This window comes from Misgurnus anguillicaudatus, chromosome 4, assembly GCF_027580225.2.
Source record: "Misgurnus anguillicaudatus chromosome 4, ASM2758022v2, whole genome shotgun sequence".
Taxonomy (NCBI): Eukaryota; Metazoa; Chordata; class Actinopteri; order Cypriniformes; family Cobitidae; genus Misgurnus; species Misgurnus anguillicaudatus.
Window position 1 is genome coordinate 3,843,993 of NC_073340.2, and position 22,149 is coordinate 3,866,141.

The following is a 22,149-nucleotide window of genomic DNA, read 5'->3' on the forward strand; positions in this document are numbered from 1 at the left end:
CAAACTGTTGGCTGGCTGGTACAGTCAGAGTCAAACCCACAAATACATGAAAACTATCAGATCTAAAGATTTGTTTGCTTCTTTCAAAACCCAAAGACACTGTTGGCATCTGCTGTATTAATTGCTAATTGTATGTCAAGGACTCTTTCTTAAATAGAAACTTACATGAATACATTTTGCTTGAAAGCACTGAGTGTTATGTCCAGTACTTTATCTTAAATTTGATCTCAAATGTCCAGCAGAAACCTTAAGCCCACATCAGCTATCAAGACTGCTTCAGGAAACATAGGACCAGTGATTAAATTAACAATCTACTCGCTTTGTGAAGGTAAAATTGAATTTGCAGGCAAGAAGCTGCCCACAAACTCTATCAGAGGTAAAGAAACAACTAACGTGTCAATGGAGAAATCTACTTAGACCTTGTGGGATTTGAACCTGGGTCTCCCATATGGGAGAACTAGTGTTCTAACCCCTAGACCACAGAGGATATGTTGAAGCCAGGAAGCCAAATTCTGTTCCTGTGTATTGCTGCCTATGCTCAAACTGTTGGCTGGCTGGTACAGTCAGAGTCAAACCCACAAATACATGAAAACTATCAGATCTAAAGATTTGTTTGCATCTTTCAAAACCCAAAGACACTGTTGGCATCTGCTGTATTAATTGCTAATTGTATGTCAAGGACTCTTTCTTAAATAGAAACTTACATGAATACATTTTGCTTGAAAGCACTGAGTGTTATGTCCATTACTTTATCTTAAATTTGATCTCAAATGTCCAGCAGAAACCTTAAGCCCACATCAGCTATGAAGACTGCTTCAGGAAACATAGGACCAGTGATTAAATTAACAATCTACTCGCTTTGTGAAGGTAAAATAGAATTTGCAGGCAAGAAGCTGCCCACAAACTCTATCAGAGGTAAAGAAACAACTAACTTGTCAATGGAGAATTCCACTTAGACCTTGTGGGATTTGAACCCCGGTCTCCCATATGGGAGAACTAGTGTTCTAACCCCTAGACCACAGAGGATATGTTGAAGCCTGGCAGCCAAATTCTGTTCCTGTGTATTGCTGACTATGCTCAAACTGTTGGCTGGCTGGTACAGTCAGAGTCAAACCCACAAATACATGAAAACTATCAGATCTAAAGATTTGTTTGCTTCTTTCAAAACCCAAAGACACTGTTGGCATCTGCTGTATTAATTGCTAATTGTATGTCAAGGACTCTTTCTTAAATATAAACTTACATGAATACATTTTGCTTGAAAGCACTGAGTGTTATGTCCAGTACTTTATCTTAAATTTGATCTCAAATGTCCAGCAGAAACCTTAAGCCCACATCAGCTGTGAAGACTGCTTCAGGAAACATAGGACCAGTGATTAAATTAACAATCTACTCGCTTTGTGAAGGTAAAATTGAATTTGCAGGCAAGAAGCTGCCCACAAACTCTATCAGAGGTAAAGAAACAACTAACTTGTCAATGGAGAATTCCACTTAGACCTTGTGGGATTTGAACCCCGGTCTCCCATATGGGAGAACTAGTGTTCTAACCCCTAGACCACAGAGGATATGTTGAAGCCTGGCAGCCAAATTCTGTTCCTGTGTATTGCTGACTATGCTCAAACTGTTGGCTGGCTGGTACAGTCAGAGTCAAACCCACAAATACATGAAAACTATCAGATCTAAAGATTTGTTTGCTTCTTTCAAAACCCAAAGACACTGTTGGCATCTGCTGTATTAATTGCTAATTGTATGTCAAGGACTCTTTCTTAAATAGAAACTTACATGAATACATTTTGCTTGAAAGCACTGAGTGTTATGTCCAGTACTTTATCTTAAATTTGATCTCAAATGTCCAGCAGAAACCTTAAGCCCACATCAGCTGTGAAGACTGCTTCAGGAAACATAGGACCAGTGATTAAATTAACAATCTACTCGCTTTGTGAAGGTAAAATAGAATTTGCAGGCAAGAAGCTGCCCACAAACTCTATCAGAGGTAAAGAAACAACTAACTTGTCAATGGAGAATTCCACTTAGACCTTGTGGGAATTGAACCCCGGTCTCCCATATGGGAGAACTAGTGTTCTAACCCCTAGACCACAGAGGATATGTTGAAGCCTGGCAGCCAAATTCTGTTCCTGTGTATTGCTCACTATGCTCAAACTGTTGGCTGGCTGGTACAGTCAGAGTCAAACCCACAAATACATGAAAACTATCAGATCTAAAGATTTGTTTGCTTCTTTCAAAACACAAAGACACTGTTGGCATCTGCTGTATTAATTGCTAATTGTATGTCAAGGACTCTTTCTTAAATAGAAACTTACATGAATACATTTTGCTTGAAAGCACTGAGTGTTATGTCCAGTACTTTATCTTAAATTTGATCTCAAATGTCCAGCAGAAACCTTAAGCCCACATCAGCTATGAAGACTGCTTCAGGAAACATAGGACCAGTGATTAAATTAACAATCTACTCGCTTTGTGAAGGTAAAATTGAATTTGCAGGCAAGAAGCTGCCCACAAACTCTATCAGAGGTAAAGAAACAACTAACGTGTCAATGGAGAAATCTACTTAGACCTTGTGGGATTTGAACCTGGGTCTCCCATATGGGAGAACTAGTGTTCTAACCCCTAGACCACAGAGGATATGTTGAAGCCAGGAAGCCAAATTCTGTTCCTGTGTATTGCTGACTATGCTCAAACTGTTGGCTGGCTGGTACAGTCAGAGTCAAACCCACAATTACATGAAAACTATCAGATCTAAAGATTTGTTTGCTTCTTTCAAAACCCAAAGACACTGTTGGCATCTGCTGTATTATTTGCTAATTGTATGTCAAGGACTCTTTCTTAAATAGAAACTTACATGAATACATTTTGCTTGAAAGCACTGAGTGTTATGTCCAGTACTTTATCTTAAATTTGATCTCAAATGTCCAGCAGAAACCTTAAGCCCACATCAGCTGTGAAGACTGCTTCAGGAAACATAGGACCAGTGATTAAATTAACAATCTACTCGCTTTGTGAAGGTAAAATAGAATTTGCAGGCAAGAAGCTGCCCACAAACTCTATCAGAGGTAAAGAAACAACTAACTTGTCAATGGAGAATTCCACTTAGACCTTGTGGGATTTGAACCCCGGTCTCCCATATGGGAGAACTAGTGTTCTAACCCCTAGACCACAGAGGATATGTTGAAGCTGGGGAGCCAAATTCTGTTCCTGTGTATTGCTGCCTATGCTCAAACTGTTGGCTGGCTGGTACAGTCAGAGTCAAACCCACAAATACATGAAAACTATCAGATCTAAAGATTTGTTTGCTTCTTTCAAAACCCAAAGACACTGTTGGCATCTGCTGTATTAATTGCTAATTGTATGTCAAGGACTCTTTCTTAAATAGAAACTTACATGAATACATTTTGCTTGAAAGCACTGAGTGTTATGTCCAGTACTTTATCTTAAATTTGATCTCAAATGTCCAGCAGAAACCTTAAGCCCACATCAGCTGTGAAGACTGCTTCAGGAAACATAGGACCAGTGATTAAATTAACAATCTACTCGCTTTGTGAAGGTAAAATAGAATTTGCAGGCAAGAAGCTGCCCACAAACTCTATCAGAGGTAAAGAAACAACTAACTTGTCAATGGAGAATTCCACTTAGACCTTGTGGGATTTGAACCCCGGTCTCCCATATGGGAGAACTAGTGTTCTAACCCCTAGACCACAGAGGATATGTTGAAGCCTGGCAGCCAAATTCTGTTCCTGTGTATTGCTGACTATGCTCAAACTGTTGGCTGGCTGGTACAGTCAGAGTCAAACCCACAAATACATGAAAACTATCAGATCTAAAGATTTGTTTGCTTCTTTCAAAACCCAAAGACACTGTTGGCATCTGCTGTATTAATTGCTAATTGTATGTCAAGGACTCTTTCTTAAATAGAAACTTACATGAATACATTTTGCTTGAAAGCACTGAGTGTTATGTCCATTACTTTATCTTAAATTTGATCTCAAATGTCCAGCAGAAACCTTAAGCCCACATCAGCTATGAAGACTGCTTCAGGAAACATAGGACCAGTGAGAAAACTATCAGAGGTAAAGAAACAACTAACTTGTCAATGGAGAATTCCACTTAGACCTTTTGGGATTTGAACCCCGGTCTCCCATATGGGAGAACTAGTGTTCTAACCCCTAGACAACAGAGGATGTGTTGAAGCTGGGGAGCCAAATTCTGTTCCTGTGTATTGCTGACTATGCTCAAACTGTTGGCTGGCTGGTACAGTCAGAGTCAAACCCACAAATACATGAAAACTATCAGATCTAAAGAAGATTTATTTGCTTCTTTTAAAACCAAAGACACTGTTGGCATCTGCTGTATTATTTGCTAATTGTATGTCGAGGACTCTTTCTTAAATAGAAACTTACATGAATACATTTTGCTTGAAAGCACTGAGTGTTATGTCCATTACTTTATCTTAAATTTCATTTCAAATGTCCAGCAGAAACCTTAAGCCCACATCAGCTATGAAGACTGCTTCAGGAAGCATAGGACCAGTGATTAAATTAACAATCTACTCGCTTTGTGAAGGTAAAATAGAATTTGCAGGCAAGAAGCTGCCCACAAACTCTATCAGAGGTAAAGAAACAACTAACTTGCCAATGGAGAATTCCACTAGACCTTGTGGGATTTGAACCCCGGTCTCCCATATGGGAGAACTAGTGTTCTAACCCCTAGACCACAGAGGATATGTTGAAGCCTGGCAGCCAAATTCTGTTCCTGTGTATTGCTGACTATGCTCAAACTGTTGGCTGGCTGGTACAGTCAGAGTCAAACCCACAAATACATGAAAACTATCAGATCTAAAGATTTGTTTGCTTCTTTCAAAACCCAAAGACACTGTTGGCATCTGCTGTATTAATTGCTAATTGTATGTCAAGGACTCTTTCTTAAATATAAACTTACATGAATACATTTTGCTTGAAAGCACTGAGTGTTATGTCCAGTACTTTATCTTAAATTTGATCTCAAATGTCCAGCAGAAACCTTAAGCCCACATCAGCTGTGAAGACTGCTTCAGGAAACATAGGACCAGTGATTAAATTAACAATCTACTCGCTTTGTGAAGGTAAAATAGAATTTGCAGGCAAGAAGCTGCCCACAAACTCTATCAGAGGTAAAGAAACAACTAACTTGTCAATGGAGAATTCCACTTAGACCTTGTGGGATTTGAACCCCGGTCTCCCATATGGGAGAACTAGTGTTCTAACCCCTAGACCACAGAGGATATGTTGAAGCCTGGCAGCCAAATTCTGTTCCTGTGTATTGCTCACTATGCTCAAACTGTTGGCTGGCTGGTACAGTCAGAGTCAAACCCACAAATACATGAAAACTATCAGATCTAAAGATTTGTTTGCTTCTTTCAAAACACAAAGACACTGTTGGCATCTGCTGTATTAATTGCTAATTGTATGTCAAGGACTCTTTCTTAAATAGAAACTTACATGAATACATTTTGCTTGAAAGCACTGAGTGTTATGTCCAGTACTTTATCTTAAATTTGATCTCAAATGTCCAGCAGAAACCTTAAGCCCACATCAGCTATGAAGACTGCTTCAGGAAACATAGGACCAGTGATTAAATTAACAATCTACTCGCTTTGTGAAGGTAAAATAGTATTTGCAGGCAAGAAGCTGCCCACAAACTCTATCAGAGGTAAAGAAACAACTAACTTGTCAATGGAGAATTCCACTTAGACCTTGTGGGATTTGAACCCCGGTCTCCCATATGGGAGAACTAGTGTTCTAACCCCTAGACCACAGAGGATATGTTGAAGCTGGGGAGCCAAATTCTGTTCCTGTGTATTGCTGCCTATGCTCAAACTGTTGGCTGGCCTGTACAGTCAGAGTCAAACCCACAAATACATGAAAACTATCAGATCTAAAGATTTGTTTGCTTCTTTCAAAACCCAAAGACACTGTTGGCATCTGCTGTATTAATTGCTAATTGTATGTCAAGGACTCTTTCTTAAATAGAAACTTACATGAATACATTTTGCTTGAAAGCACTGATTGTTATGTCCAGTACTTTATCTTAAATTTGATCTCAAATGTCCAGCAGAAACCTTAAGCCCACATCAGCTATGAAGACTGCTTCAGGAAGCATAGGACCAGTGATTAAATTAACAATCTACTCGCTTTGTGAAGGTAAAATTGAATTTGCAGGCAAGAAGCTGCCCACAAACTCTATCAGAGATAAAGAAACTACTAACGTGTCAATGGAGAAATCTACTTAGACCTTGTGGGATTTGAACCTGGGTCTCCCATATGGGAGAACTAGTGTTCTAACCCCTATACCACAAAGGATATGTTGAAGCCAGCAAGCCAAATTCTGTTCCTGTGTATTGCTGACTATGCTCAAACTGTTGGCTGGCTGGTACAGTCAGAGTCAAACCCACAAATACATGAAAACTATCAGATCTAAAGAAGATTTGTTTGCTTCTTTCAAAACCCAAAGACACTGTTGGCATCTGCTGTATTATTTGCTAATTGTATGTCAACAACTCTTTCTTGTATAGAAACTTACTTGAATACATTTTGCTTGAAAGCACTGAGTGTTATGTCTATTACTTTATCTTAAATTTGATCTCAAATGTCCAGCAGAAAGCTTAAGCCCACATCAGCTATGAAGACTGCTTCAGGAAGCATAGGACCAGTGATTAAATTAACAATCTACTCGCTTTGTGAAGGTAAAATAGAGTTTGCAGGCAAGAAGCTGCCCACAAACTCTATCAGAGGTAAAGAAACACCTAACTTGTCAATGGAGAATTCCACTTAGACCTTGTGGGATTTGAACCCCGGTCTCCCATATGGGAGAACTAGTGTTCTAACCCCTAGACCACAGAGGATATGTTGAAGCCTGGCAGCCAAATTCTGTTCCTGTGTATTGCTGACTATGCTCAAACTGTTGGCTGGCTGGTACAGTCAGAGTCAAACCCACAAATACATGAAAACTATCAGATCTAAAGATTTGTTTGCTTCTTTCAAAACCCAAAGACACTGTTGGCATCTGCTGTATTAATTGCTAATTGAATGTCAAGGACTCTTTCTTAAATAGAAACTTACATGAATACATTTTGCTTGAAAGCACTGAGTGTTATGTCCAGTACTTTATCTTAAATTTGATCTCAAATGTCCAGCAGAAACCTTAAGCCCACATCAGCTATCAAGACTGCTTCAGGAAACATAGGACCAGTGATTAAATTAACAATCTACTCGCTTTGTGAAGGTAAAATTGAATTTGCAGGCAAGAAGCTGCCCACAAACTCTATCAGAGGTAAAGAAACAACTAACTTGTCAATTGAGAATTCCACTTAGACCTTGTGGGATTTGAACCGGGGTCTCCCATATGGGAGAACTAGTGTTCTAAGCCCTAGACCACAGAGGATGTGTTGAAGCCGGGGAGCCAAATTCTGTTCCTGTGTATTGCTGCCTATGCTCAAACTGTTGGCTGGCTGGTACAGTCAGAGTCAAACCCACAAATACATGAAAACTATCAGATCTAAAGATTTGTTTGCATCTTTCAAAACCCAAAGACACTGTTGGCATCTGCTGTATTAATTGCTAATTGTATGTCAAGGACTCTTTCTTAAATAGAAACTTACATGAATACATTTTGCTTGAAAGCACTGAGTGTTATGTCCATTACTTTATCTTAAATTTGATCTCAAATGTCCAGCAGAAACCTTAAGCCCACATCAGCTATGAAGACTGCTTCAGGAAACATAGGACCAGTGAGAAAACTATCAGAGGTAAAGAAACAACTAACTTGTCAATGGAGAATTCCACTTAGACCTTTTGGGATTTGAACCTGGGTCTCCCATATGGGAGAACTAGTGTTCTAACCCCTAGACCACAGAGGATGTGTTGAAGCTGGGGAGCCAAATTCTGTTCCTGTGTATTGCTGACTATGCTCAAACTGTTGGCTGGCTGGTACAGTCAGAGTCAAACCCACAAATACATGAAAACTATCAGATCTAAAGAAGATTTATTTGCTTCTTTCAAAACCAAAGACACTGTTGGCATCTGCTGTATTATTTGCTAATTGTATGTCGAGGACTCTTTCTTAAATAGAAACTTACATGAATACATTTTGCTTGAAAGCACTGAGTGTTATGTCCATTACTTTATCTTAAATTTCATTTCAAATGTCCAGCAGAAACCTTAAGCCCACATCAGCTATGAAGACTGCTTCAGGAAGCATAGGACCAGTGATTAAATTAACAATCTACTCGCTTTGTGAAGGTAAAATAGAATTTGCAGGCAAGAAGCTGCCCACAAACTCTATCAGAGGTAAAGAAACAACTAACTTGCCAATGGAGAATTCCACTTAGACCTTGTGGGATTTGAACCCCGGTCTCCCATATGGGAGAACTAGTGTTCTAACCCCTAGACCACAGAGGATATGTTGAAGCCTGGCAGCCAAATTCTGTTCCTGTGTATTGCTGACTATGCTCAAACTGTTGGCTGGCTGGTACAGTCAGAGTCAAACCCACAAATACATGAAAACTATCAGATCTAAAGATTTGTTTGCTTCTTTCAAAACCCAAAGACACTGTTGGCATCTGCTGTATTAATTGCTAATTGTATGTCAAGGACTCTTTCTTAAATATAAACTTACATGAATACATTTTGCTTGAAAGCACTGAGTGTTATGTCCAGTACTTTATCTTAAATTTGATCTCAAATGTCCAGCAGAAACCTTAAGCCCACATCAGCTATCAAGACTGCTTCAGGAAACATAGGACCAGTGATTAAATTAACAATCTACTCGCTTTGTGAAGGTAAAATTGAATTTGCAGGCAAGAAGCTGCCCACAAACTCTATCAGAGGTAAAGAAACAACTATCCTATCATTGGAGAACTCCACTTAGACCTTGTGGGATTTGAACCTGGGTCTCCCATATGGGAGAACTAGTGTTCTAACCCCTAGACCACAGAGGATATGTTGAAGCCAGGAAGCCAAATTCTGTTCCTGTGTATTGCTGACTATGCTCAAACTGTTGGCTGGCTGGTACAGTCAGAGTCAAACCCACAATTACATGAAAACTATCAGATCTAAAGATTTGTTTGCTTCTTTCAAAACCCAAAGACACTGTTGGCATCTGCTGTATTATTTGCTAATTGTATGTCAAGGACTCTTTCTTAAATAGAAACTTACATGAATACATTTTGCTTGAAAGCACTGAGTGTTATGTCCAGTACTTTATCTTAAATTTGATCTCAAATGTCCAGCAGAAACCTTAAGCCCACATCAGCTATGAAGACTGCTTCAGGAAACATAGGACCAGTGATTAAATTAACAATCTACTCGCTTTGTGAAGGTAAAATAGAATTTGCAGGCAAGAAGCTGCCCACAAACTCTATCAGAGGTAAAGAAACAACTAACTTGTCAATGGAGAATTCCACTTAGACCTTGTGGGATTTGAACCCCGGTCTCCCATATGGGAGAACTAGTGTTCTAACCCCTAGACCACAGAGGATATGTTGAAGCCTGGCAGCCAAATTCTGTTCCTGTGTATTGCTCACTATGCTCAAACTGTTGGCTGGCTGGTACAGTCAGAGTCAAACCCACAAATACATGAAAACTATCAGATCTAAAGATTTGTTTGCTTCTTTCAAAACACAAAGACACTGTTGGCATCTGCTGTATTAATTGCTAATTGTATGTCAAGGACTCTTTCTTAAATAGAAACTTACATGAATACATTTTGCTTGAAAGCACTGAGTGTTATGTCCAGTACTTTATCTTAAATTTGATCTCAAATGTCCAGCAGAAACCTTAAGCCCACATCAGCTATAAAGACTGCTTCAGGAAACATAGGACCAGTGATTAAATTAACAATCTACTCGCTTTGTGAAGGTAAAATAGAGTTTGCAGGCAAGAAGCTGCCCACAAACTCTATCAGAGGTAAAGAAACAACTAACTTGTCAATTGAGAATTCCACTTAGACCTTGTGGGATTTGAACCCCGGTCTCCCATATGGGAGAACTAGTGTTCTAACCCCTAGACCACAGAGGATATGTTGAAGCCTGGCAGCCAAATTCTGTTCCTGTGTATTGCTGACTATGCTCAAACTGTTGGCTGGCTGGTACAGTCAGAGTCAAACCCACAAATACATGAAAACTATCAGATCTAAAGATTTGTTTGCTTCTTTCAAAACCCAAAGACACTGTTGGCATCTGCTGTATTAATTGCTAATTGTATGTCAAGGACTCTTTCTTAAATAGAAACTTACATGAATACATTTTGCTTGAAAGCACTGAGTGTTATGTCCATTACTTTATCTTAAATTTGATCTCAAATGTCCAGCAGAAACCTTAAGCCCACATCAGCTATGAAGACTGCTTCAGGAAACATAGGACCAGTGAGAAAACTATCAGAGGTAAAGAAACAACTAACTTGTCAATGGAGAATTCCACTTAGACCTTTTGGGATTTGAACCCCGGTCTCCCATATGGGAGAACTAGTGTTCTAACCCCTAGACAACAGAGGATGTGTTGAAGCTGGGGAGCCAAATTCTGTTCCTGTGTATTGCTGACTATGCTCAAACTGTTGGCTGGCTGGTACAGTCAGAGTCAAACCCACAAATACATGAAAACTATCAGATCTAAAGATCTTTAGACAACTGTATTAATTGCTAATTGTATGTCAAGGACTCTTTCTATAAACTTACATGAATACATTTTGCTTGAAAGCACTGAGTGTTATGTCCAGTCACTGTAAGTCAGCAAGACTGCTTCAGGAAACATAGGACCAGTGATTAAATTAACAATCTACTCGCTAAGGTAAAATAGAATTTGCAGGCAAGAAGCTGTCAGAGGTAAAGAAACAACTAACTTGTCCCACTTAGACCTTGAAAATAGAACTAGTGTTCTTACAGGATATGAAGCCTAGCCAAATTCTGTTCCTGTGTATTGCTGCCTATGCTCAAACTGTTGGCTGGCTGGTACAGTCAGAGTCAAACCCACAAATACATGAAAACTATCAGATCTAAAGATTTGTTTGCTTCTTTCAAAACCCAAAGACACTGTTGGCATCTGCTGTATTAATTGCTAATTGTATGTCAAGGACTCTTTCTTAAATAGAAACTTACATGAATACATTTTGCTTGAAAGCACTGATTGTTATGTCCAGTACTTTATCTTAAATTTGATCTCAAATGTCCAGCAGAAACCTTAAGCCCACATCAGCTATGAAGACTGCTTCAGGAAGCATAGGACCAGTGATTAAATTAACAATCTACTCGCTTTGTGAAGGTAAAATTGAATTTGCAGGCAAGAAGCTGCCCACAAACTCTATCAGAGATAAAGAAACTACTAACGTGTCAATGGAGAAATCTACTTAGACCTTGTGGGATTTGAACCTGGGTCTCCCATATGGGAGAACTAGTGTTCTAACCCCTATACCACAAAGGATATGTTGAAGCCAGCAAGCCAAATTCTGTTCCTGTGTATTGCTGACTATGCTCAAACTGTTGGCTGGCTGGTACAGTCAGAGTCAAACCCACAAATACATGAAAACTATCAGATCTAAAGAAGATTTGTTTGCTTCTTTCAAAACCCAAAGACACTGTTGGCATCTGCTGTATTATTTGCTAATTGTATGTCAACAACTCTTTCTTGTATAGAAACTTACATGAATACATTTTGCTTGAAAGCACTGAGTGTTATGTCCAGTACTTTATCTTAAATTTGATCTCAAATGTCCAGCAGAAACCTTAAGCCCACATCAGCTATCAAGACTGCTTCAGGAAACATAGGACCAGTGATTAAATTAACAATCTACTCGCTTTGTGAAGGTAAAATTGAATTTGCAGGCAAGAAGCTGCCCACAAACTCTATCAGAGGTAAAGAAACAACTAACTTGTCAATTGAGAATTCCACTTAGACCTTGTGGGATTTGAACCGGGGTCTCCCATATGGGAGAACTAGTGTTCTAAGCCCTAGACCACAGAGGATGTGTTGAAGCCGGGGAGCCAAATTCTGTTCCTGTGTATTGCTGCCTATGCTCAAACTGTTGGCTGGCTGGTACAGTCAGAGTCAAACCCACAAATACATGAAAACTATCAGATCTAAAGATTTGTTTGCATCTTTCAAAACCCAAAGACACTGTTGGCATCTGCTGTATTAATTGCTAATTGTATGTCAAGGACTCTTTCTTAAATAGAAACTTACATGAATACATTTTGCTTGAAAGCACTGAGTGTTATGTCCATTACTTTATCTTAAATTTGATCTCAAATGTCCAGCAGAAACCTTAAGCCCACATCAGCTATGAAGACTGCTTCAGGAAACATAGGACCAGTGAGAAAACTATCAGAGGTAAAGAAACAACTAACTTGTCAATGGAGAATTCCACTTAGACCTTTTGGGATTTGAACCTGGGTCTCCCATATGGGAGAACTAGTGTTCTAACCCCTAGACCACAGAGGATGTGTTGAAGCTGGGGAGCCAAATTCTGTTCCTGTGTATTGCTGACTATGCTCAAACTGTTGGCTGGCTGGTACAGTCAGAGTCAAACCCACAAATACATGAAAACTATCAGATCTAAAGAAGATTTATTTGCTTCTTTCAAAACCAAAGACACTGTTGGCATCTGCTGTATTATTTGCTAATTGTATGTCGAGGACTCTTTCTTAAATAGAAACTTACATGAATACATTTTGCTTGAAAGCACTGAGTGTTATGTCCATTACTTTATCTTAAATTTCATTTCAAATGTCCAGCAGAAACCTTAAGCCCACATCAGCTATGAAGACTGCTTCAGGAAGCATAGGACCAGTGATTAAATTAACAATCTACTCGCTTTGTGAAGGTAAAATAGAATTTGCAGGCAAGAAGCTGCCCACAAACTCTATCAGAGGTAAAGAAACAACTAACTTGCCAATGGAGAATTCCACTTAGACCTTGTGGGATTTGAACACCGGTCTCCCATATGGGAGAACTAGTGTTCTAACCCCTAGACCACAGAGGATATGTTGAAGCCTGGCAGCCAAATTCTGTTCCTGTGTATTGCTGACTATGCTCAAACTGTTGGCTAGCTGGTACAGTCAGAGTCAAACCCACAAATACATGAAAACTATCAGATCTAAAGATTTGTTTGCTTCTTTCAAAACCCAAAGACACTGTTGGCATCTGCTGTATTAATTGCTAATTGTATGTCAAGGACTCTTTCTTAAATATAAACTTACATGAATACATTTTGCTTGAAAGCACTGAGTGTTATGTCCAGTACTTTATCTTAAATTTGATCTCAAATGTCCAGCAGAAACCTTAAGCCCACATCAGCTATCAAGACTGCTTCAGGAAACATAGGACCAGTGATTAAATTAACAATCTACTCGCTTTGTGAAGGTAAAATTGAATTTGCAGGCAAGAAGCTGCCCACAAACTCTATCAGAGGTAAAGGAACAACTAACGTGTCAATGGAGAAATCTACTTAGACCTTGTGGGATTTGAACCTGGGTCTCCCATATGGGAGAACTAGTGTTCTAACCCCTAGACCACAGAGGATATGTTGAAGCCAGGAAGCCAAATTCTGTTCCTGTGTATTGCTGACTATGCTCAAACTGTTGGCTGGCTGGTACAGTCAGAGTCAAACCCACAATTACATGAAAACTATCAGATCTAAAGATTTGTTTGCTTCTTTCAAAACCCAAAGACACTGTTGGCATCTGCTGTATTATTTGCTAATTGTATGTCAAGGACTCTTTCTTAAATAGAAACTTACATGAATACATTTTGCTTGAAAGCACTGAGTGTTATGTCCAGTACTTTATCTTAAATTTGATCTCAAATGTCCAGCAGAAACCTTAAGCCCACATCAGCTGTGAAGACTGCTTCAGGAAACATAGGACCAGTGATTAAATTAACAATCTACTCGCTTTGTGAAGGTAAAATTGAATTTGCAGGCAAGAAGCTGCCCACAAACTCTATCAGAGGTAAAGAAACAACTAACTTGTCAATGGAGAATTCCACTTAGACCTTGTGGGATTTGAACCTGGGTCTCCCATATGGGAGAACTAGTGTTCTAACCCCTAGACCACAGAGGATATGTTGAAGCCAGGAGCCAAATTCTGTTCCTGTGTATTGCTGCCTATGCTCAAACTGTTGGCTGGCTGGTACAGTCAGAGTCAAACCCACAAATACATGAAAACTATCAGATCTAAAGATTTGTTTGCATCTTTCAAAACCCAAAGACACTGTTGGCATCTGCTGTATTAATTGCTAATTGTATGTCAAGGACTCTTTCTTAAATAGAAACTTACATGAATACATTTTGCTTGAAAGCACTGAGTGTTATGTCCATTACTTTATCTTAAATTTGATCTCAAATGTCCAGCAGAAACCTTAAGCCCACATCAGCTATGAAGACTGCTTCAGGAAACATAGGACCAGTGAGAAAACTATCAGAGGTAAAGAAACAACTAACTTGTCAATGGAGAATTCCACTTAGACCTTTTGGGATTTGAACCCCGGTCTCCCATATGGGAGAACTAGTGTTCTAACCCCTAGACCACAGAGGATGTGTTGAAGCTGGGGAGCCAAATTCTGTTCCTGTGTATTGCTGACTATGCTCAAACTGTTGGCTGGCTGGTACAGTCAGAGTCAAACCCACAAATACATGAAAACTATCAGATCTAAAGAAGATTTATTTGCTTCTTTCAAAACCAAAGACACTGTTGGCATCTGCTGTATTATTTGCTAATTGTATGTCGAGGACTCTTTCTTAAATAGAAACTTACATGAATACATTTTGCTTGAAAGCACTGAGTGTTATGTCCATTACTTTATCTTAAATTTCATTTCAAATGTCCAGCAGAAACCTTAAGCCCACATCAGCTATGAAGACTGCTTCAGGAAGCATAGGACCAGTGATTAAATTAACAATCTACTCGCTTTGTGAAGGTAAAATAGAATTTGCAGGCAAGAAGCTGCCCACAAACTCTATCAGAGGTAAAGAAACAACTAACTTGTCAATGGAGAATTCCACTTAGACCTTGTGGGATTTGAACCCCGGTCTCCCATATGGGAGAACTAGTGTTCTAACCCCTAGACCACAGAGGATATGTTGAAGCCTGGCAGCCAAATTCTGTTCCTGTGTATTGCTGACTATGCTCAAACTGTTGGCTGGCTGGTACAGTCAGAGTCAAACCCACAAATACATGAAAACTATCAGATCTAAAGATTTGTTTGCTTCTTTCAAAACCCAAAGACACTGTTGGCATCTGCTGTATTAATTGCTAATTGTATGTCAAGGACTCTTTCTTAAATAGAAACTTACATGAATACATTTTGCTTGAAAGCACTGAGTGTTATGTCCAGTACTTTATCTTAAATTTGATCTCAAATGTCCAGCAGAAACCTTAAGCCCACATCAGCTATCAAGACTGCTTCAGGAAACATAGGACCAGTGATTAAATTAACAATCTACTCGCTTTGTGAAGGTAAAATTGAATTTGCAGGCAAGAAGCTGCCCACAAACTCTATCAGAGGTAAAGAAACAACTAACTTGTCAATGGAGAAATCTACTTAGACCTTGTGGGATTTGAACCTGGGTCTCCCATATGGGAGAACTAGTGTTCTAACCCCTAGACCACAGAGGATATGTTGAAGCCAGGAAGCCAAATTCTGTTCCTGTGTATTGCTGACTATGCTCAAACTGTTGGCTGGCTGGTACAGTCAGAGTCAAACCCACAATTACATGAAAACTATCAGATCTAAAGATTTGTTTGCTTCTTTCAAAACCCAAAGACACTGTTGGCATCTGCTGTATTATTTGCTAATTGTATGTCAAGGACTCTTTCTTAAATAGAAACTTACATGAATACATTTTGCTTGAAAGCACTGAGTGTTATGTCCAGTACTTTATCTTAAATTTGATCTCAAATGTCCAGCAGAAACCTTAAGCCCACATCAGCTGTGAAGACTGCTTCAGGAAACATAGGACCAGTGATTAAATTAACAATCTACTCGCTTTGTGAAGGTAAAATAGAATTTGCAGGCAAGAAGCTGCCCACAAACTCTATCAGAGGTAAAGAAACAACTAACTTGTCAATGGAGAATTCCACTTAGACCTTGTGGGATTTGAACCCCGGTCTCCCATATGGGAGAACTAGTGTTCTAACCCCTAGACCACAGAGGATATGTTGAAGCCTGGCAGCCAAATTCTGTTCCTGTGTATTGCTCACTATGCTCAAACTGTTGGCTGGCTGGTACAGTCAGAGTCAAACCCACAAATACATGAAAACTATCAGATCTAAAGATTTGTTTGCTTCTTTCAAAACCCAAAGACACTGTTGGCATCTGCTGTATTAATTGCTAATTGTATGTCAAGGACTCTTTCTTAAATAGAAACTTACATGAATACATTTTGCTTGAAAGCACTGAGTGTTATGTCCAGTACTTTATCTTAAATTTGATCTCAAATGTCCAGCAGAAACCTTAAGCCCACATCAGCTATGAAGACTGCTTCAGGAAACATAGGACCAGTGATTAAATTAACAATCTACTCGCTTTGTGAAGGTAAAATTGAATTTGCAGGCAAGAAGCTGCCCACAAACTCTATCAGAGGTAAAGAAACAACTAACTTGTCAATGGAGAATTCCACTTAGACCTTGTGGGATTTGAACCCCGGTCTCCCATATGGGAGAACTAGTGTTCTAACCCCTAGACCACAGAGGATATGTTGAAGCCTGGCAGCCAAATTCTGTTCCTGTGTATTGCTGACTATGCTCAAACTGTTGGCTGGCTGGTACAGTCAGAGTCAAACCCACAAATACATGAAAACTATCAGATCTAAAGATTTGTTTGCTTCTTTCAAAACCCAAAGACACTGTTGGCATCTGCTGTATTAATTGCTAATTGAATGTCAAGGACTCTTTCTTAAATAGAAACTTACATGAATACATTTTGCTTGAAAGCACTGAGTGTTATGTCCAGTACTTTATCTTAAATTTGATCTCAAATGTCCAGCAGAAACCTTAAGCCCACATCAGCTGTGAAGACTGCTTCAGGAAACATAGGACCAGTGATTAAATTAACAATCTACTCGCTTTGTGAAGGTAAAATTGAATTTGCAGGCAAGAAGCTGCCCACAAACTCTATCAGAGGTAAAGAAACAACTAACTTGTCAATTGAGAATTCCACTTAGACCTTGTGGGATTTGAACCGGGGTCTCCCATATGGGAGAACTAGTGTTCTAAGCCCTAGACCACAGAGGATGTGTTGAAGCCGGGGAGCCAAATTCTGTTCCTGTGTATTGCTGCCTATGCTCAAACTGTTGGCTGGCTGGTACAGTCAGAGTCAAACCCACAAATACATGAAAACTATCAGATCTAAAGATTTGTTTGCTTCTTTCAAAACCCAAAGACACTGTTGGCATCTGCTGTATTAATTGCTAATTGTATGTCAAGGACTCTTTCTTAAATAGAAACTTACATGAATACATTTTGCTTGAAAGCACTGAGTGTTATGTCCAGTACTTTATCTTAAATTTGATCTCAAATGTCCAGCAGAAACCTTAAGCCCACATCAGCTATGAAGACTGCTTCAGGAAACATAGGACCAGTGAGAAAACTATCAGAGGTAAAGAAACAACTAACTTGTCAATGGAGAATTCCACTTAGACCTTGTGGGATTTGAACCCCGGTCTCCCATATGGGAGAACTAGTGTTCTAACCCCTAGACCACAGAGGATGTGTTGAAGCCTGGGGAGCCAAATTCTGTTCCTGTGTATTGCTGACTATGCTCAAACTGTTGGCTGGCTGGTACAGTCAGAGTCAAACCCACAAATACATGAAAACTATCAGATCTAAAGAAGATTTATTTGCTTCTTTTAAAACCAAAGACACTGTTGGCATCTGCTGTATTATTTGCTAATTGTATGTCGAGGACTCTTTCTTAAATAGAAACTTACATGAATACATTTTGCTTGAAAGCACTGAGTGTTATGTTATGTAACCTTAAGCCCACATCAGCTATGAAGACTACTTTATGTTACTCGCATTGCAGGCAAGAAGCTGCCCACAAACTCTATCAGAGGTAAAGAAACAACTAACTTGTCAATGGAGAATTCCACTTAGACCGATTTGAAGTACTAGTGTTCTAACCCCTAGACCACTTATGTATTGCTGACTATGCTCAAATGGTACAGTCAGAGTTACATGATCAGATCTAAAGACTTTAACACTGTTGGCATCTGCTGTGCTAATTGTATGTCAAGGACTCCAGAAACTTACATGAATACATTTTGCTTGACTGAGAGCACTGTGAGTGCTATACTTCAGGAAACATAGGACCAGTGAGAAAACTATCAGAGGTAAAGAAACAACTAACTTGTCAATGGAGAATTCCACGTAGACCTTTTGGGATTTGAACCTGGGTCTCCCATATGGGAGAACTAGTGTTCTAACCCCTAGACCACAGAGGATGTGTTGAAGCTGGGGAGCCAAATTCTGTTCCTGTGTATTGCTGACTATGCTCAAACTGTTGGCTGGCTGGTACAGTCAGAGTCAAACCCACAAATACATGAAAACTATCAGATCTAAAGAAGATTTATTTGCTTCTTTCAAAACCAAAGACACTGTTGGCATCTGCTGTATTATTTGCTAATTGTATGTCGAGGACTCTTTCTTAAATAGAAACTTACATGAATACATTTTGCTTGAAAGCACTGAGTGTTATGTCCATTACTTTATCTTAAATTTCATTTCAAATGTCCAGCAGAAACCTTAAGCCCACATCAGCTATGAAGACTGCTTCAGGAAGCATAGGACCAGTGATTAAATTAACAATCTACTCGCTTTGTGAAGGTAAAATAGAATTTGCAGGCAAGAAGCTGCCCACAAACTCTATCAGAGGTAAAGAAACAACTAACTTGCCAATGGAGAATTCCACTTAGACCTTGTGGGATTTGAACCCCGGTCTCCCATATGGGAGAACTAGTGTTCTAACCCCTAGACCACAGAGGATATGTTGAAGCCTGGCAGCCAAATTCTGTTCCTGTGTATTGCTGACTATGCTCAAACTGTTGGCTGGCTGGTACAGTCAGAGTCAAACCCACAAATACATGAAAACTATCAGATCTAAAGATTTGTTTGCTTCTTTCAAAACCCAAAGACACTGTTGGCATCTGCTGTATTAATTGCTAATTGTATGTCAAGGACTCTTTCTTAAATAGAAACTTACATGAATACATTTTGCTTGAAAGCACTGAGTGTTATGTCCAGTACTTTATCTTAAATTTGATCTCAAATGTCCAGCAGAAACCTTAAGCCCACATCAGCTATCAAGACTGCTTCAGGAAACATAGGACCAGTGATTAAATTAACAATCTACTCGCTTTGTGAAGGTAAAATTGAATTTGCAGGCAAGAAGCTGCCCACAAACTCTATCAGAGGTAAAGAAACAACTAACGTGTCAATGCAGAAATCTACTTAGACCTTGTGGGATTTGAACCTGGGTCTCCCATATGGGAGAACTAGTGTTCTAACCCCTAGACCACAGAGGATATGTTGAAGCCAGGAAGCCAAATTCTGTTCCTGTGTATTGCTGACTATGCTCAAACTGTTGGCTGGCTGGTACAGTCAGAGTCAAACCCACAATTACATGAAAACTATCAGATCTAAAGATTTGTTTGCTTCTTTCAAAACCCAAAGACACTGTTGGCATCTGCTGTATTATTTGCTAATTGTATGTCAAGGACTCTTTCTTAAATAGAAACTTACATGAATACATTTTGCTTGAAAGCACTGAGTGTTATGTCCAGTACTTTATCTTAAATTTGATCTCAAATGTCCAGCAGAAACCTTAAGCCCACATCAGCTGTGAAGACTGCTTCAGGAAACATAGGACCAGTGATTAAATTAACAATCTACTCGCTTTGTGAAGGTAAAATAGAATTTGCAGGCAAGAAGCTGCCCACAAACTCTATCAGAGGTAAAGAAACAACTAACTTGTCAATGGAGAATTCCACTTAGACCTTGTGGGAATTGAACCCCGGTCTCCCATATGGGAGAACTAGTGTTCTAACCCCTAGACCACAGAGGATATGTTGAAGCCTGGCAGCCAAATTCTGTTCCTGTGTATTGCTCACTATGCTCAAACTGTTGGCTGGCTGGTACAGTCAGAGTCAAACCCACAAATACATGAAAACTATCAGATCTAAAGATTTGTTTGCTTCTTTCAAAACACAAAGACACTGTTGGCATCTGCTGTATTAATTGCTAATTGTATGTCAAGGACTCTTTCTTAAATAGAAACTTACATGAATACATTTTGCTTGAAAGCACTGAGTGTTATGTCCAGTACTTTATCTTAAATTTGATCTCAAATGTCCAGCAGAAACCTTAAGCCCACATCAGCTATAAAGACTGCTTCAGGAAACATAGGACCAGTGATTAAATTAACAATCTACTCGCTTTGTGAAGGTAAAATTGAATTTGCAGGCAAGAAGCTGCCCACAAACTCTATCAGAGGTAAAGAAACAACTAACTTGTCAATGGAGAATTCCACTTAGACCTTGTGGGATTTGAACCCCGGTCTCCCATATGGGAGAACTAGTGTTCTAACCCCTAGACCACAGAGGATATGTTGAAGCCTGGCAGCCAAATTCTGTTCCTGTGTATTGCTGACTATGCTCAAACTGTTGGCTGGCTGGTACAGTCAGAGTCAAACCCACAAATACATGAAAACTATCAGATCTAAAGATTTGTTTGCTTCTTTCAAAACCCAAAGACACTGTTGGCATCTGCTGTATTAATTGCTAATTGTATGTCAAGGACTCTTTCTTAAATAGAAACTTACATGAATACATTTTGCTTGAAAGCACTGAGTGTTATGTCCATTACTTTATCTTAAATTTGATCTCAAATGTCCAGCAGAAACCTTAAGCCCACATCAGCTATGAAGACTGCTTCAGGAAACATAGGACCAGTGAGAAAACTATCAGAGGTAAAGAAACAACTAACTTGTCAATGGAGAATTCCACTTAGACCTTTTGGGATTTGAACCCCTGGGTCTCCCATATGGGAGAACTAGTGTTCTAACCCCTAGACAACAGAGGATGTGTTGAAGCTGGGGAGCCAAATTCTGTTCCTGTGTATTGCTGACTATGCTCAAACTGTTGGCTGGCTGGTACAGTCAGAGTCAAACCCACAAATACATGAAAACTATCAGATCTAAAGAAGATTTATTTGCTTCTTTTAAAACCAAAGACACTGTTGGCATCTGCTGTATTATTTGCTAATTGTATGTCGAGGACTCTTTCTTAAATAGAAACTTACATGAATACATTTTGCTTGAAAGCACTGAGTGTTATGTCCATTACTTTATCTTAAATTTCATTTCAAATGTCCAGCAGAAACCTTAAGCCCACATCAGCTATGAAGACTGCTTCAGGAAGCATAGGACCAGTGATTAAATTAACAATCTACTCGCTTTGTGAAGGTAAAATAGAATTTGCAGGCAAGAAGCTGCCCACAAACTCTATCAGAGGTAAAGAAACAACTAACTTGTCAATGGAGAATTCCACTTAGACCTTGTGGGATTTGAATCCCGGTCTCCCATATGGGAGAACTAGTGTTCTAACCCCTAGACCACAGAGGATATGTTGAAGCCTGGCAGCCAAATTCTGTTCCTGTGTATTGCTCACTATGCTCAAACTGTTGGCTGGCTGGTACAGTCAGAGTCAAACCCACAAATACATGAAAACTATCAGATCTAAAGATTTGTTTGCTTCTTTCAAAACCCAAAGACACTGTTGGCATCTGCTGTATTAATTGCTAATTGTATGTCAAGGACTCTTTCTTAAATAGAAACTTACATGAATACATTTTGCTTGAAAGCACTGATTGTTATGTCCAGTACTTTATCTTAAATTTGATCTCAAATGTCCAGCAGAAACCTTAAGCCCACATCAGCTATGAAGACTGCTTCAGGAAGCATAGGACCAGTGATTAAATTAACAATCTACTCGCTTTGTGAAGGTAAAATTGAATTTGCAGGCAAGAAGCTGCCCACAAACTCTATCAGAGATAAAGAAACTACTAACGTGTCAATGGAGAAATCTACTTAGACCTTGTGGGATTTGAACCTGGGTC